The sequence below is a fragment of the Leptonychotes weddellii genome, chromosome 3 (assembly GCF_054177405.1).
Source record: "Leptonychotes weddellii isolate Sample4059 chromosome 3, ASM5417740v2, whole genome shotgun sequence".
In the NCBI taxonomy this organism is placed as follows: domain Eukaryota; kingdom Metazoa; phylum Chordata; class Mammalia; order Carnivora; family Phocidae; genus Leptonychotes; species Leptonychotes weddellii.
Genome location: NC_138371.1, coordinates 93,803,483 through 93,814,725, shown reverse-complemented (window position 1 = coordinate 93,814,725; position 11,243 = coordinate 93,803,483). Strand labels below are relative to the sequence as shown.

General features: G+C 50.0%; 1 long non-coding RNA gene across 1 annotated transcript in view; it reads left to right on the top strand.

Annotated features, from left to right (window-relative positions):
* LOC145720579 (uncharacterized) overlaps window positions 1-4,743 on the top strand; it is a 5,287-nt gene extending 544 nt beyond the window's left edge. Inside the window, exon 2 of the long non-coding RNA XR_014143652.1 lies at window positions 1,595-4,743. This is a non-coding gene — a long non-coding RNA (uncharacterized LOC145720579). The remainder of the gene's footprint in view (window positions 1-1,594) is intronic.
* The last annotated feature ends 6,500 nt before the right edge of the window (window positions 4,744-11,243 follow it).

The following is an 11,243-nucleotide window of genomic DNA, read 5'->3' as shown; positions in this document are numbered from 1 at the left end:
GGAGCCATATAACCACCTTCACCACTAAACTGTTCAGTTTTACAGATGCTTGGAATATTTAAACAGCTGGACAGGGCCGGTCATGGTTGTGCCTGCTCCGTCTGACATTTATGTGACAAGGTATCATCTTCAGAAGGGAAGTGTGGACGCCCGGGTCCCAGGTGTGTGCCTGGGAGTCAGGATGCCCAAGTTCCAGACAGGCTGTGCCCCCAGTTTGCTCTGTGGTCCCAGGCAAGCCACTTGCCCTCTCTGGGCTGCAGCTTCTTTGGTTCATCAAACAAGACATAAGGTGCTCTCCATGGGCCCTTCCCCTGTGACAGAAGGGATGTCTGGGGAGGGCACAGGCCTCCATTTAGGAGGAGCAGATGGAGGAGGGTGAACAGCCCTTCTGGGAAGGAGGGGGCCGCTTGAACCCCATGCCCACCTCTGACACTCAGGGGGCCGGTGAGGCGGAGCGAGCAGGCACCCTGGGCCCAGTGGCAAAGCTCCAGGCAGTGTCCTGCCATGGGAAGAGAGCACTGTGGTGAGGCCATAAGACCACAGGCCTCGGAGCATTGTGACCGCGTCTGGTTCCCAGCCTGTCACTCACCAGAAGCCCAACCTCAGGCAAGTGACGCAGCCTCCTGGCCTATGAAATGACACCCATGGGGCCTCAACCCCGCCCTGCCTGAGTTTCCTGGATGGACGGGTCCCGAGTGAACAGGAGCTGGGCCGTACTTGACGCCGCCACCACCCTTCGATCCTGTCCCCCTTCCGGCCTCCCTCTCCCGGGCCGCCCTGCCATTGGCCTGTCCCAGGAGACGACTCATCCTCCCTGCCATCCAGATGCCAGGTCAGTCTTCAGCCTGCAGGGGACAGAGCCACGGCATAGAATAATCTGATTACTCTCCGAAAGTGCAGGAAGAGCTGAAAGAAGGCCGGGTGGAAAAAGGCCCAGAGCCCTGGCCTGACAGAGAGGCATCTACCAACCACAGAACTGCCTCCAGGATGAGACCAGGCGCCGCCTGGACCTCGGCTTGGTCTCTCAAGGGTGGCAGTGGACCAGACACGTGCCCAACCCCCCACTCCCAGCCAGGCACCGGCTCTCAACCAGCCCTGAGCCTAATATGCACCAGCAGGAAAGAAACTGGGGGCCAACATGTTCTCACCACACGATTCCAGGGTCCAGAGCCAGTCCCTGGTGACCCGGAGGGAGAGGGGATACCACTACTGAGCTCAGCACCTCCTCTGAGGCTTCCCAGCTTGAATGAGGGCAAGCTCCCCGCCCCCTCCAACCACGGAGCTATCCCTCCCAGGTCCCCCAGCTGAGCTGTGTATCAGCTGTGCGGCCCTGGGCAAGTGCCTGGCTTTCTCTGAGGCTCGTCTTACCATATAGATGGGCATTTGAGGGAATGGGTCTTTTGCTTGAGGAAACCCAGGCCTTCCATCAACCCTTTCTCCCCTTTTTAAGACCAGCCCCCAAGGACCCTGGTTTTTCAGGAGTCCTAGTATTTGGGGAGACACTCAGATGCAGATGCCAGAGAAGAAGTTTCTAGCTTCAGAGATACACTGCAAACACCACTCCTTCCTTACTTTCCCTTTTTTTCTTTCAAAGCCTGTCCTAGCGATCGGTTTTTAATTGGATTCAACTAGATAAACATGGTCCAAGGACTTTTTTCGTGATGTGGATCCTCCTGGACCATTCCGCCACCTTGGTGCCCACCACCTTACGAGGCAGCTAATTCCATCGGCCCAACGTTTCTGACTTCTGGAAAGTGCTTCAGTTACCCAGACACTTGCCTGTCTTCCCGCAGCTTCTACCTGTCAACCAGATTCCGGGTGCCCAGCGCTGTCCGGTCCCACATGCCTGTCGGGGGTGGGAGGGCGGGCTCAGATCAGACCCACTGGGGTTTGCATACCAGCCGCTCCCCTTACCAGCTGAGATAGATGGCCCACGTGATTTACCCTTCCTGTGCCTCAGTTCCCTTATCTGTAAAGCGGGGATAATAAGAGTCACTGCAGAAGATTGTTATGGGTCCAAGTGAGATGACACAAGGAAAGCTTTTCACTCAGTGCCCAGCACCACGGGAATTATTTGCTGCTCTGGCTATTTCTTCTTTTGTATCTGCAGTGACCTGAAAAGAACTGAGGCCTCCCCTCACCTCGCTACCGACTTCTCTTCCCCAGACTGAGCAGATGCAACCCTTCCTTCAGTTATTCCCCTGTGGCTGGGTCTGAGACCCCGACACCCAGGTCAGCCTCCCCCAAATCCCCAAATGAGAAAACTTCGAGAAGGAGCAGGCCTCTTCTGATTTGTAGCTGTCCAAAGATGAGAAGAGCTGTCCCTGGAGGGAGTAAACTCCCCATCCCTGGGGGTATTCAAGGTGGATGACCATCCATCAGGAAGGTTACAGAAGGGGTTCCTACACTGAGTGGGAAATTGAAATAAATGGCATCAAAGATAGAAGCTCCTCATGATGAAGAAACGAGAAATTCCTCCTTCATTCATTCAACCAGTATTGGTGTTGAGTACCTAGCTATGACTAGCTCTGTGCTGGCTACTCTCCCGGGTACAGTTCACACTAAGAGAAGGACCTAAGTTTTCGGGAAGTACTTCACAAAAACAGGGTCACTCTGAAGTCGCTCTTTGCCTCTACTTTTGCCATCTGTAAAATGGGCGGGGTGGTAACAGTGCTTACCTCCCAGACCCAGCCTGCTGACAGCCAAGTGGCCTGGGACGGGGTAGGCCACAGTGAAGGTGGGCTGAAGCTGCCACCGTCCTTGTTGCTAGTAGTTCTAGGATGATGACTGTTCCTGAAATCCAGGGAATGTTTTTATTTTATCGCAGAAGACCCACACAGCTCGGTATGTATTAAATCAGGTCCCAAGAGTCAGGCCCAGCTGAAAACCTCACCCAGGGCAGCCAGGACTGGCTGGGGCTGGGACCAGAGACCAACAGCACACCAGTTCTTGGGCCACATCCAAAGCCAGCCAGGCAGCAGAGACAGGAGGTTTGCTGAATGGACGTTATCTGCTACCATCATTTCTCAGCAATGGTATCCAAGAGCCAGACAAAACCATTTTTCACTGCTTTGTAGAAGAAAGGGTGGTTCTAACTCTGAACCCAACTGGGCGTTTCAAACCCGTAAGCCCCCCAGAAAATCTGATGTCAGCTGCCTTCTTGCTCTTCTTCCTGGTATTTCAAGTCACGTGGTACCTACCTGTTGCCTGAACTGGGCACCATGGCGGTTACAGTTAAGAGGACTTAGGTCAGGTCTGGCTCTGTGCATGCTCCTTGGGGGCAGATAATGGTCTGACATTCAGACTCTTGGTGAGGTTTTGGGTCCCCAAGACAAGGACAGAAGCGCTTGGGCTCCAAAGTCAGGCTACCTGGCTCCTGGTCCTGGTCCTGGCCCTGCCACTCATGAGCTATGTGACCTTAGGCAGATTACTTAACTTCCCTGAGCTTCCATTCCTCCTCTGTGAATTAGCGCCAATCAGTCCTATCTCTGAAAAACTGGGAGGACTCAGAGGAACCACTCACTGCTGGCCTGGAACACAGAAGACCCACTTCCCTCCCCAGAGCTTCCTCAAGGACTGAACCTAGAGCCGTGTTGTGCTTTCCACCTGCTAGATGCATCATGTATCTATCAGGAAATGTGGGAGTGTGAACAGGCCCCAAGAGGACCCAGAAGAAAGGAGCAAGACTGAACTGAATCAGCCTAGGGCCTGGGGAGGCTGGCTTTTTGTGAAGGAGGAAAAAGGGGCATCGCTGCTGTGCACTTGACCTTTCAGGAACTTTCAAGAACCTTCCAGAGGCCTCAGGGGAGAGTCTGAACTCTTGCTTGAGGAAAACAAGAGAAAGCTCAGAGAATGAATGGCCAAAGGAGTGGGCCAGTGAATCACTGAAGACATGCGTCACTGAGGATGGGCAGGGTCTATGTGGAAGACACAACAAGGTTTGGCGCCTTCCGTGAGGACTGACCAGGATCAATGGTGCTCAGCTCAGAGGTTCACCATAAACAAGGAAGACCCAGTCCTTGCCCTTGGGAACTTGGGACTCAGGTACCAATTCAGTAGTCTGTTCTTGGTGAGTGTCAGCATTACTTGGGGATCTAACACAAATACAGCAGACCAAGACTCCCATTTCTGGAAAGATGGAGTAGATGTTCTTTCTTTCTATTCTACCCTCTGAGTACAACTAAAAGCCTTGAACATCACATATATAACTAACATAAGAGGACTCCGAAGAATGGAGAGAAGAAGGTCAGCTGGCTGGGGGAACTTGGGACCCGAGGAACCACAGAGTGGTGAATTGGCCAAGTGCCTTTTTTTCTTTTGCTTCATATATACCAGCTTTGGACCAAAAGAGTCAACAACCCAGAAACCCCAATGGACACAAACAAACAAAAAATTGTCCCAACCAAAGCCTGCTCACTCTAACCACAAGACCAGGAAAGGGGCAGCCTAGCAAGACAGAAAACTTTTTTTTTTTTTTTTGGAACTATGGTGAAATATACATAACCAAAAATATAGCACCTTAACCATGTTTACAGTTGGGTGGCCTCAAGCACATTCACAGTGTTGTGCAAGCACCACCACCATCCTCCTCCCGAGCTCTTTTCATCTTGCAAAACTGGAACTCTGTCCCTATTAAACAGCTCCTCATTCCTGCTGCCCTCAGCCCTGGCAACTACCATTCCGTGTTCTGTCTCTCCGAATTTGACTACTTTAGGTACCTCACATAAATGGAATCCCACGGTATTTGTCTTGTGATGACTGGTTTATTTCGCTTAGCACATTGTCCTCGAGGTTCATCCACATCGTAGCATGTGCTAGAATGTCCTCCTTCTTTAAGGCTGAATACTATCCCGTTGTATGTATATCTATCTATGTAGAGACATTTGATCTCTACATCAACAGCGGACACTCAGGATGTTTCCATGTTTTGGCTGTTGTAAGTAATGCTGCTGTGAACACAAGTGTACAAATATCTCTTCAAGACCCTGCTTCCAGTTCTTTTATGTATATAACCAGAAGTGAAATTGCCGGATCATATGGCAATTCTACTTTTAATTTTTGGAGCAGACATGACGTCACATAGCAGCTGCACCATTTTACATTCCCTCTAGCAAAGCACAGGTTCCAATTTCTCTACATCATCTCCAGTGCTATTGTTGTTGTTTTTTAATAGCAGTTGTCCTAATAGTTGTGAGATGGTATCTCATTGTGGTTTTGATTTGCATTTCCCTGGTGAAGAGTGATGTTGAGCTTGTCTTTATTGGCCATTTGTCTATCTTCTTTGGAAATATGTCTGTTCAAATTCTTGTCCCATTTTTAAATCAGGTTGCTCGTTGTTATTGTTGAGTTGTAGGAATTCTTTATGTATTCTGGATATTAACTCCTCATCAGATATATGATCTGTAAATATCTTCTCCCATTCTGTGGGCTGCCTTTATCACTCTGTTGGTTGTGCCCTTTGAGGCCCAGAAGTGTTTCATTTCAATGAATTCCAATTTATCTATTTACTCTTTTGTTGCTGATGCTTTCGGCGTCATATCTGAGAAACCACTGGTAAATCCAATGTCATGAAAATTTCCCCCTATGTTTTCCTATAAGAGTTTTATAGTTTTAGTTCTTACCCTTAGGTCTTTGCTATCCATTTGAAGTTCGTTTATATGTATGGTATAAGATTCCAACTTCACTCTTTTATATCTGGATATCCAACTTTCCCAACACCATTTGTTGAAGACCATTTATTCCCCATTGAATGGTCTTGGCACCCCTGCTGAGAATCATTTGACCATGTATTTGAGGGTTTATTAAGACAGAACACTTTTAGTCAGTAACCACCCTGCTCTGGTCAAATGCCACAGGGGGAGAGAATGACCCCACCATACTCCTGCCAGGAAAACCATGTAGGAACCTGGATTTCCACTCAGGCCATGATGTGGAGCCCCATTACCTTGCTGGGTGGTGTCAGAGGGGAGCCAGAACTTTTAGTCCCCCATTGACACTTCCCCCACCTTTTTAAAAAAGATCTTTTATTCTTTTTAAGTAACCTCTACACCCAACATGGGACTTGAACTCACAACCCCAAGATCAAGAGTCGCATGCTCTACCGACTGAGCCACCCACCACCACCACCCCCTGACCTTTTTTTTTTTTTTTAGGATTTTTTTAAAACTTCCCCTTTGACTCATGGATTATTTTTTGATTTCTAGTTTGATTCCACTGGGGTCAGAGAAAACACTTTGTAGGATTTGAATTCTTTTAAATTTATTGAGGTTTTTTTTTTTTTTTTTTTTATGGTCCAGGATATGATCTGTATCGATAGATGCTCCATGGGCATTTGAGCGAGTATTCTGCTGTTGTTGGGTGGAGTGTTCAATCAGTTGGATCCTGCTGATTGATGGTGTTGAGTTATTCTGTATCCTTGCTGATTTGTTGTCTAGTGATCAGTTAAGAGAGGAGTATTGGACTCGCCAATGGCATTTGTAGATTTATCTACTTCTCCTTTCAGTTCTATCATTTTTCACTTCACGTGTTTTGCAGCTCTGTTGTTTTGTGCATCCGCATTTAGGTTTGCTATGTCTTCTTGATGGATTGACTCTTTTATCGTTACATAATGTCCCTCTTTGTCTCCAAGAACTTTCTTTGCTCTAAAGCCTACTTTGATATTAAAATAGCCACTTCTGCTTTCCTTTGATTAATGCTTTCATGATTCATCCTTTTCATCCTTTCACTTTTGACTTACTTATATCACTATATTTGAAGGGGATTTCTTCTAGGCAACATACGGGTGGGTTATGTTTTATAATCAACTCTGCCCATCTCTGTCTGTTAATTGGTATATTTAGATCTTTTAGATTTAATGTAATTGTTGATATTAGGGCTTAAGTCTGCCATTTTATTTTTTGTTTTCTGTTTGTACTCTTTTTTTTTTTTTAATTTTTCTGTTTTCTTTTTCCTCCCTTCCTGTAGGTCACTTGAACATTTTTAGAATTCCATTTTGACTTATCTGTAGTGGTTTTGAGTATATTTTTTGTATAGCATTTTTAGTGGTTGCTCTGGAAGGATGGGGTCCAGAGAGGCTGGAGGTTTCTCTGCCTATGCTCTGCCTGTCCCACCATCTTCTGTCTCTCTTCTCTGTGGTGGCCAAATGGAAGTCCTTATGGCAGATCCTATTGACTGTTTACAGGTCTCCTGCTATTGCTTGGTTGAGGAGTTTTCTCTTGAACAGGGGCCCCTCAGTGGCCTGTCATCTGCTGTTAGGCCTGGGCTTTGAGGGGGCCATGCCTTATTATCAGAGCCCCACCAAGGCCATTCTCCCTGGACTGAACAGGCCCTGATTTCGATGCCCTCCTGGTGCAATTGCCATGCACTCATGATCTTACTCACTTAATTATGGACTAGCTACACCTGAAATTGTTCTAGTAAGCAGTGTGACTGACCCTTGAATTGAGAGAATATGGCCGGCCAAGTGACCTTCTGAATTGCTGCCCATGTCATGATGCGAGGAGGAGGCTTTGTCATTTATAGTACAGAGTCATTTGCACAGGGATGTGGTAGCCACTTGCTCAGCCACCTGTAAATGTCAGTCTGAGAATGTCTCCCTTTCTCCATCTATAATAATCCATGCATGCCTTCACTCAATGATCCCACAGCACCTGCTCTGGGCTAGGCCTGCGAGGTCAGGAGGATTCAGAGGAAGTGAGTCCACCATCCAAGGCACATCTTGCCCACGCTTGCGGACCCACTTGAAGATCATCGTGGGCAAATGTCCATGGCTGTGGACACTCAAACGCTCATGTATAGAAGGGAGCATTGGCTGGGGGTGAAGATAAGAGTGAAGTATAAAGGGATCTCTACAGGAGGGCCACATGCTCACCTCTCTCATGATGATTTGCTGTCTCCCCTCCCAGTCATTCGCCAAGCTGAGGCTGGTCTCCCCAGCTCACAGCTCCCCAGCCCCCGTGCCCAGCAGATAGCACTTGCCTGTCCTTGCCTGTCCAAATGTCCATAGGATAGCCAAGGAGAACCAGGTTCCAGGCCTCACTTGCAGTGCAATCCTGTTCCTGTTGCTATGTCTCTGCGCCTTCTAGATAACAAGAAGGGCTGGATTGGATACTCCTGAGACTAGAGCTCTGTGCAGAACAAATTCCCGCTAAAGTGTTGTGAGCTTAAAGTCACATCTGGCAGGGAGGGACGGTGGGGCTGTCTTTTTAGAGACCCTTCCCCTGCCCTCTAATGAATGCAAGGACAGTGCTTAATCCTGAGGAGCTGGGAGGCAAGCTGCAAACCTAGTTCTCCACAGCCAGCTCAGCCTTTGCCTTCATTTATTCATGCTGTCCATCAAGCACAGTTTTGGGTTGGGGATATAGCAACTGACAAAGCAGAGTCTCGTAGTCTAGTAGGCAGTATATCCACATGCACATTCCTAGAATGAGAAGAGGTATAATGGGGAAGCATAACACAGGAGGATTCAACTACTATGGCACTTAGGGAGTCTCCCTGAGATGTCATTTCAACAGAGACCTGAAGGATAAACAGGAATTAGCTGGGTGATGTCAGGAGAGCACAGAAAGTTCACTCCAGGGAAAGAGAGCAGCATGTGCGAATGCCTTCAGACAAGATCGCTCCCTCTGGGGCAAGCCAACTGCCATGTTGTGAGGACACTCAAGCAGCCCTCTGAGAGGTCCATGCGATGAGAATGGAAACTTCCTGCCCTGTCTCTCTCCTCCCTTCATGACCGAGTAGCTGCACCCCAGGTATCCACTTCCTCACCTTCCACTCACTTCTCAAACCACTTGGTCTGATTTCTTGCTGTTCCCACATCCAATCCATCAAAATGGCTCTGGCCAAGGCCCCCTCTGACCCTCTGGTTGCTAGGCCTATTGGGCACTTTGTAATCCTCATTTACCCATCCCCTCAGTGACCTCCAACATGGCACTCCCACCCCCACCCACTGGAGACCCCTCCCCTGGTTCCATGAGGCCTCCGGTGCTCAGGCTTTCCCTAGGCCCCTCAACACCCAACCCCTCAGCCTCCCTCTTTTCTCTGGTCTGTGCCTGTTATGGGGCACACTCTCCCACCCTTGATGCCGAGCACCTCAAGGCCATAAGCCAGCTCTGTCCTCATTCCTCGGCTCCAGACCTGCACACCACCTGTCCACTCAATGACCCTCAGTGGCCCTCCTTCAGACCCCTGAACTTGTCGTCATCCCCTGAGATGTGCCTCACCACTTGGCTTCCAGGCTTGCTCAGTGGTGTCCCCTGGCTACTCTGCTGCCCCAAGCGGTAGTTGAGGGATCAGCACTGACTCCCCACATCCAAGTTACCAAGCCCTGTCACCTTCCTTCACCCCTAGATTTCTCTCGGACCCTCTTGTCTCTACCTGTACTGCCATCCCGTTAGGGCTCCAGGTCTCCCACCTGGGTGCCACAGGAGCCTCCTGATTACGGTCTCTGCCTGCCCCCTTGTGCCTACCCAGATCCCAGTCCATCCCACACATCCCAGAGTGCCTTTCGTGAAACTGCACTGTGCCACACCTCTGCCTGACACCCCCCAGAGCTCCCCAGGGCTTGAAGTTTGAGCCCATCCTCCTCCCCTGGCTCACAAGGGCCTGCCTGGCCACAGCCTGCCCCCTCTCTGGCCTCGCCTGGACCACCCCCTCTCTCTGTTCACTCAGCCATTGTGCTCGCCTAACATTGCCTCTGTTATTGCGTAACAAAGTCCCACCAAACTTGGTAGCTAAAACAACAATAAGCACTTATTACGTCACGTGGTTTCTGAGGGACGGGAATTCGGGAGTGGCTAAGCTAGGCTGCTCTGGCTCAGAGCCTTTCATGAGACTCCAGTCCAGATGTCAGCCGGACTGTAGTCATCTGAAGGCATGAGTGGGGCTGGTGCATCCACATCTAATATGGCTCCCTCATAGGGAAGGCAGGGAAGGAGGAGGTGGCAGCTCAACACCGGGCACAGGTCTGGGGGGCTGGCTTCCCAGCAACAGGATGGACTCGGTGCTCTGAAGACACCCTCTACTTCGGGGAGGACCTTAACACCTACCTGGGAGGTAAGAGGGGAAGGGGGCTCTTCTAAAGCTGCAAACCTAGTTCTCCACAGCCAGTGTGGACTTCCCGGTGTGGGGACTCCCAGGCTCCTCCCCATCCAGAGTCTCATTTCTGACCACACAGACAAGTCTACAGCCTTTTAGTACCACCATTAGGAAGCCACCAGAGGACAGTCTAATTCCAGCCACCACGGTCCAGACCCCATTCTCTGCATCTTCCCCTGTGGCCTTAGGCCAGCCCCCTGCCCTCTGTGGGCACTGGATTTCTGGAAGGGTTGGACGAATGATCCAAGCATTCCCATTGGCTCTAAAATGTAATTGTTGAATGGAACCTTCCTTACCCTTCATCCAGCCAGGCCCAGGCCCATCTGAGCTCTGCCGAACAGCCCCGTTTTCCCTGAAACACCAAGTCCCCCCACATCTCATTCTTTACCTCCTTCCCCTCCAGAGGCCAGTTACTGGGGTCCCACCTCCCCTCTCAGCTTCTAACCCCATATCCACACAGGCACAAAGTGTCCCCAGGGCACCCACTGGATGACAAACTGCTGGAAACCCATGTTTGGACCCCTATAACTGAAACAAGTATTACTATCTTTATTTTACAGATAAGGAAAGCCAGACAATGTTTTATAAGCTGGAAATCAAAAAGCAAGGTGCCAACTGGAATATACCTACATAAGAGGAACCACAAGAGAAGAGATTATCCTGACCCACTTTGTGGTCTGAATGGAGTAACCTCTGCTAGGAAAGAGGCACCTTGGGGGTCTCTTCAGGCTGAGAGCAGCATCCCGACAGTACAATGAGTGACAGAGGGACTGGGGGTTCCAAACCTGTCCCTGTGGAGGGTCCCTCTGAACCAGGAGGGAAGGGGGGAGGAAGGAAGGGGAGGCCATGGCCAGTGTGCACGGACTTGTCTGAATGATGGCGTCGGAGGTGTTAGGAAGTTCTGCCCTCTGATGCACACAGCAACCAACACTCGTCACTCATCCATCTCCCTGTGAGCACTGATTTCAGGGCACCACTCACTGCTTCCTTACGGGTCTTGGAGTCCAATTCCAGACTCCTCAGCCCAAAGTTCCCATGGGGGCGGGGGGAGGGCTCTGCTAGGAGCCACACATGTCCGGGTTGCCAGACTCATTTGGCAGTTGAGTGAACTGTAGCTCAGAGATGCTTGGAAACTTGCCCAAGGTCAC